The sequence below is a fragment of the Gossypium raimondii genome, chromosome 12 (assembly GCF_025698545.1).
Source record: "Gossypium raimondii isolate GPD5lz chromosome 12, ASM2569854v1, whole genome shotgun sequence".
Lineage (NCBI taxonomy): Eukaryota > Viridiplantae > Streptophyta > Magnoliopsida > Malvales > Malvaceae > Gossypium > Gossypium raimondii.
This window is the reverse complement of record NC_068576.1, coordinates 29,157,091-29,163,626: the sequence shown is the minus strand read 5'-3', so window position 1 is coordinate 29,163,626 and position 6,536 is coordinate 29,157,091. Positions and strand designations below refer to the sequence as shown.

Below are 6,536 nucleotides of genomic sequence, written 5' to 3'. Positions count from 1 at the left end.
CAAAATGAGTAAGGTGTTCGCCAGAATTTCTTCAAGTTATTCAGCTTCTTTAAAGAATTCTATAGATATCTTCTGGGTTTCATGAACTTGTGAATGTGTAGAATGACTTGGGGTAACCCCACTTTTTATAATGTCAATTACTTGAATAAAAGAGAGTTAAGAATTTAATTGCTCTTCATTCAATAGTTCTACAATAATTTAAACTCTCTTTTTTTATTATCTCTTATGAATTTAATTAATTTGAGATAAAATAATAATTTAATATTATCATTTAATTATTTTATTTTTTATTAGTGATAATATAAAAGTTTAATAATTTAACTCTTACACCATGTTTGGTTGGGTGTATTGGCTGCCAATACACCCCTAATCAGTGGGCCCTACTTAATCCCCCTTTAATCCGTTGTTTGGTTGGTTGTATTGTCATTACGTCCCAAATCTGCTCCTTGCCTAATACACCCGTTCCCGTAATAGGTATTCCCCCATCCAGCGCCGATTAGAGAATCCTTACCCATTTCTTATTTTTGTTTCCTTTTTCTGTCCTCATAGATTTCTGCTTCTTCTTCCATCGGTATTTTTGTTCATCATCCCCCCGCTCAGCTAAATTACTTCTTCCCTGTTGCTCCATTCATATCCTAAATAGAAAATATTGGGAAAAGAATCCCATAAAATTAAATAAATTCAATTTTTAGGTTGTGATTGATCGCCATCGTCATGGATTCGTAAGCTTTTCTTTTTTCATTTTTATTTATATGTTCAATTAATTTTCTGATGTGCGCTTTCAGTCGGCACTCTTCAATTTCCATTCATTCTTAACGGTAGTGCTATTCGGAATCTGCACCTGCACTTACTTGAAGATGCAATTTCCAGCTATCCTTGAACAGAGAACTGGGTATATCCTCTCGCTCTCTTTCTAATTTTGTTCTATTTGTTTTATTCGTTTATTGTTGAATAGTTCTCATTACTATATTTGTAGTTGATTTAAGCTTGTATTTTCATTTCAATCAGAACTGATTTTGGCAATTGAATGCTAGATTGTGTGCTTTGGCATAATTGTTTAATGTCTGCAAGTCATGCAGTTAGTTTTGTAGTGCTTTTGTAGTTGTTTTAGCTTTGTAATTTGGAATAACTGCCTTTGAGCTGGAAACTTTTGAGATGGGGGATGTTGGGGCGATAAAAACTTGTGGTTTTGGAAATCTGGGTTTTCATTTTTTGGATTTACAATAGGTTCTGTTGCATAAAAAGAGATAAATTACATTGTAGTTTTTTACTCATTGAAGTTAAATTCCTAAATTGTGTTATGAAATTTGGAATCAGTGAAATATTTATTGGTTTGTACAATTTTAAGCTCAAAATTTGGTTATAAAGTAAAGCAACAAAGGAGAAAAACAACGAGTTCGGTTGCTACTTTTCTTTCTTTTTAACTTTATTTTATTAGAGGAGAATTTTGTGATATGTAGTCTCTTTGTAAATACCCCAAGATTAAGTTGTGTTATTTGATTAATTTTAATGGAGAATTGAGCCTTCTCTTTATTAGTGTTGGAAAACAAAACTTTTTGTGAGCATGCTAAAACAGTTTTTAAATTTAACCTTTCAGTTCATAGATTAAAAGACATTATAGTTTCGCATTTCAACCATAATATGTTCACTAGTTTAAGTATCTTTTTTGAAATATTGGCTTCAGGTCTCATTATTTCATTTTTTGAACAAATTACAAAACAATTTTATTCTTTATGTGATCTGCATAACTAATTGATGGTTCTGTTTCTCTTCTCTATGCTTCTATTTGATTATGTATGAAGTGGCCTACTAAGATAAGCTTGTTGATGTGATCACATTTCTTCTTTAAAATTTAATGATATAAGGTCAAAGGCTAACCAAGATTTTTAAATGCTACACCAGATGTAAATGGTTAGTAGAGTCTCAGCCTTGTGTTTCATCAAATATTTTAAATGCTACACCAGATGTAATTGTTACCGTCAGCTACATTCACTACAATGTCTTACGGAGTATAGACTTCTCAACTATTGAAGTAGAAGAAATGTCTTACGGAGTATTCTTTTTGGCGTTACCATCTAACATTACATATCCCTTTCCTATTGTTGTATTGGAGCTATTACTTGTTGTGATGCATGGTGCATTCTCCTCCCACTGCAACACACATGCAGATGCACTTGTTCTTTCTCACTTCCATTTTTCTGTTCACTGTCTGTTACATTGTATTTCTAAGCATTTGTCTTGTTGATTTGTTATTTTCTACTGGTTGCTATTGTGACATATGTTTAGCTTCTTTCGATGGCATTGCAAAGGAACTTATACTGTTTCGATGGCACATATATTTTATTAATTATTGGATAGGTGGAGTATTCACTGTGTTTATACCAGTATTTTTTGCAAAAAACATACAACCATGACAGGTATTTCATGTATGTGTCAACAGCACATACTGATCCAACTTACAATAGAATTCTAGTAATGATAACAATAAACTATCCACCAAATGAATTTTACAACTTTAACCTTAGAAAAAAAGGGCATTATGTGCTATATAACAACAGCATAAACTCCATTACTTTTCAGTTTTCATGATCTGTAAATGGCATAAAATCCAGAACTTAATGGCATAAAACAATAGAACTACGTTCTATTAGCAGAAAGTAGATTATAAAAGAACATTCTACATACCAGTCAGCAAAATCACCCCAAAAGAACTCATATATTTCTCTCCCAACGTCCCCAAAGAAATATTTGTTATAACTCTCAGTGACAGCATCAATAAGCATATGCAGTTTTGAGAGTAATTATTGTTTAGGTTGGGTTTGAAGTTCTTTTACTTGTCTATTTTGTGTTTATTCTGGATTTCTTTTAATGGTAATTGTTTATTTACTGCAAGCGAGTGTCAGATATGTTATATTGATTCTTATTTAGGGTGGAGAGTTGAAGCTTTGAAACTGAAATGAATTAGCTTTTCCTTGAGCAGGACACCATGAAAGGCCATCTTATAACTGGGAGTATGATGTTCACAAGCTCATGCACCTAGAGGAACCGACTTAAATTTTCCTTTCACACGATTGGCCGCTCAGCAGCACTAATTATGGGAACTGGCAACAACTTGTTCGCTACAAAAAAACAATTCAAAGATGAGGTAATTATAACCGATTGGTGGAAATGCATATATGTGAAAAAATGAAAATCTTCATATCAAGCGTATTCAGTTTTCTTGTTGACCATTCCTGGTTGCTCAGCTGCTCAAAAAATTCAAACCATTTTATTGGTTTTCAGCTTACTTGCACTGCAAATTCACCACTCTTGTTGAACATGAAGAGGGTGGTCGAGCGACAAAATTTCTTGCACTCGATAATTGCCTTCCAGGGCGCAAGTTCTTGTAGGTATCTAACATAAGTTTTGACCATTTCGTTTAGGTTCTTTCTTTTGGTCTTTGCTGGAAGCTAATTAATGAATTCTGGCTTTCTCTGATCTTTTAGATTGTTGATATTTAATATGATCCAGGACCTTATGAGGTTCAATACGATGAAGAATGGCTGGCAATAACACAGAAATTGAACTGTCTTTCCTTTGACCTTCTGACGTGGAGACTTTGGGTGTGTGTATACATGACATTTTTGTTTTGGCCATGCCACTCATCTCGCTCGCTCTCTCTTGGGTGGTTTTTACAAGAACTAGTGAGCCGACAACTGCTGTTCTAATATGTTTATGCAGAATATAATTCTCAAGTTATATTTTGATTTTAGTAAATTCATATAAGAACATTTTATTATTAAGAATTTTATGAAATTATATATCATTATTAAATTATATTTAATATTAATTATTTTAAATTGTATAAATTCATATAAGAAAAATTATTATCAATAATTTTATGAAATTATATATTATTATTAAATTATATGTAATAATAATTATTTTAAATTATACAAATTCATATAAGATAATTTATTAGTTATAATTATTTTAAATTTTATTAAATCATATATTTTAATTAAAATATATTTAATATTAATAATTTCAAATTATCTTTTATAGTATCATATATTATGATTTGAGTAAATTCATATAAGAATATTAATTATTAAGAATTTTATTAAATTAAATATTTTAATTATAATATATTTAATATATTTAATAATAATTATGTTTAAATATGATTAAATTATTTATTATTGATAATAATAATCTTATTAAAATTTAAATAACAATAACAATAATCATTTACCAAAATAAATTTATGCTAAGGGTATTCTAGTCATTTTAATTTTTTTCATTATGCTATTACACCTCTATTCCATTCAACCAAACAGTTGATTTGCTATTACACCTCTATTCCATTACACCTCTAATCCAATACAGCGAACCAAACGTGCCCTTAATTAATTAGAAAAAAATCATTATGACATATATATGATGTCATCATTTCACCCATAGTAACTTTGACGTTACCCATAATAAGTTTGACTAAACACGTAGCGCTTTTTAATTTGTCCAAAAATTTTCCTTGTCTATAGTAGTATATTTAAAATATGTGATCAAATTTTAAATATATATATCTATATTAGATAAACAAATTGGATATTAAGCATTAAAAAAACTTTAATGATAAATTTTGTTTTCTTACTAAGCTGTTTAAAATTTAATTTAGGCACAAACTTTATAACTTTTGTCTATTTGACTTTTATTATTTTTAAGTTAAATTTGACACTCAACCTTTTAAAAAAGTCGAATTTGACCATTAACCTTTCAAAAGAATCAAATTATTTTTAATGAAATTACTAACTAAAACATTAAAGGGTAAACTATCAAAATAGTCACTTTTGTTTATCTCAGATTACATTTTAGTCACTCATGTTTGAAATGTTACCTTTTAGTCACTTACATTATCGTGTTGCAATATTTTAGTCACTAAGCATTAATTGTCATTAACGTTATAATGGTAAGTTGATGTGGCACGTTAAATCATCATTTCAAACGAAAATTTTAGATTAAATTATACAATTGGTCCCTATTCGTTTTGAGCAATTTTTTTCTTTTATGTTCTTTGAGTTTCCTTTTTTTTTCCTTTATTTTCTATTCTCTTCTCCTTGTCTCTCTATTTTCATCCCTTCTCCATTTCTTTTAACGTAGTTTTTCTATGTTTTCCATTTGTTAAAACTAGTCCCTATACTTTTATTTGTTTGAACAATTTAAATTGGGAAGATCAATCAAACAAAGGGAGAAGCAGAAGAGAATGAAAAAAAAAAGAAAAAAAAAGGAAAGTTAAAATAACATAAAAGAAAAAAATTAAATTGCTCAAAACAAAAAAAATATGGGGACCAATTGTATAATTTAACCTAAATTTTTTGTTTGAAATGATGATTTAACGTGCCACATCAACTTACCGTTACACCATTAACGACAATTAACGGCTCTGTGACTAAAATGTTACAACGCGTTAATGTTAGTGACTAAAACGTAAAATTTCAAACATAAGTGACTAAAATATAATCTGAGGTAAACAAAAGTGACTATTTTAGTAGTTTACCCAACATTAAATTTTTAAACATGTTAACTTGCATGGTAATCCACATGTAATTTTTTTTTTTTGAATCTTTATAAACATTTTATAATATTTTTGAATTTTAAAATTTTTATTTTAACAATAATTTTATTTGTTGACATGACATATACGATAATTAGCGTTATGTTAGCATAAAGTATATATGAACTATTACAGAATTCATATGTTAACATCGTTAAAATTAATGATTTGGTCAATATTTTCATTTAAAAAGTATTAAAATATTTTTAAAATTTTAAAATTTAATTTATTTAAAAGAATTAAATTATTAAAAGTATAATTGTTAAAAGTTAATTTTAGTATATCATAAACACACTCTAAATCAAATCCAAAACTGACATACTGACAGAAAGATAAGATGATATTTTAACGGTTTTTTTTTTTTTTTGATTTTGAAGGCATAAGATTGTTTTGGATAGATCTGCAAACTGCTTTTGTGAAAGCAGGAAGAGCAAGAGAGGAGTGCGAAATGATAAGTTGGTATACTGCGTTGGCAGCCAAATTTGGTTTAAGTTGCCACTTGCCACCTGCTTCACTTTAGCCTACCCTTTTCTTTGCCTTTTTCACTTTCCCATTTGCTTTTGGCTTTTTTTGTTTGCTTAGCCACACAATTTATGATAAAATAATACTACTCTTTACATAAAGTACTCATTCGATCAAGGAACTTCTCTTCGTGCACGAATTAGAAAATAAAAATGGAAATAATAATTAATTTTATAATAATATTATTTAATTTAATCGTGAAATCAGAGTTAATTTATTTGGTGTATTGACAGAAAAAATATATGGCTTGTATATTAGGAGGCGGATTATGTTTAGCTCCATTTATTTAAAAATGAGTATATTGGCTCTCTTTTATTTTGTTAAAGCTAAGGTATTAATTCTGACCTTATGGTTAAGGGATGAGATGAGCAATCATAACACCATATTTTATGGTTGTAAATTAGTTTTTATATGTCAGCAA

The 6,536-nt window shown here is 28.8% G+C and overlaps 1 long non-coding RNA gene across 2 annotated transcripts; it reads left to right on the top strand.

The window, feature by feature from the left end:
• The first annotated feature begins 421 nt into the window (after positions 1–421).
• On the top strand, positions 422–3,823 carry LOC105763644 (uncharacterized). Of its 2 annotated transcripts, none has more exons than XR_001124354.2 (4): positions 422–892; positions 2,981–3,145; positions 3,283–3,389; positions 3,486–3,823. It is a non-coding gene; the product is annotated as an uncharacterized LOC105763644 (long non-coding RNA). The 2 variants fall into 2 exon arrangements; XR_001124355.2 differs by having other exon boundaries at positions 424–892; positions 3,283–3,385.
• The last annotated feature ends 2,713 nt before the right edge of the window (positions 3,824–6,536 follow it).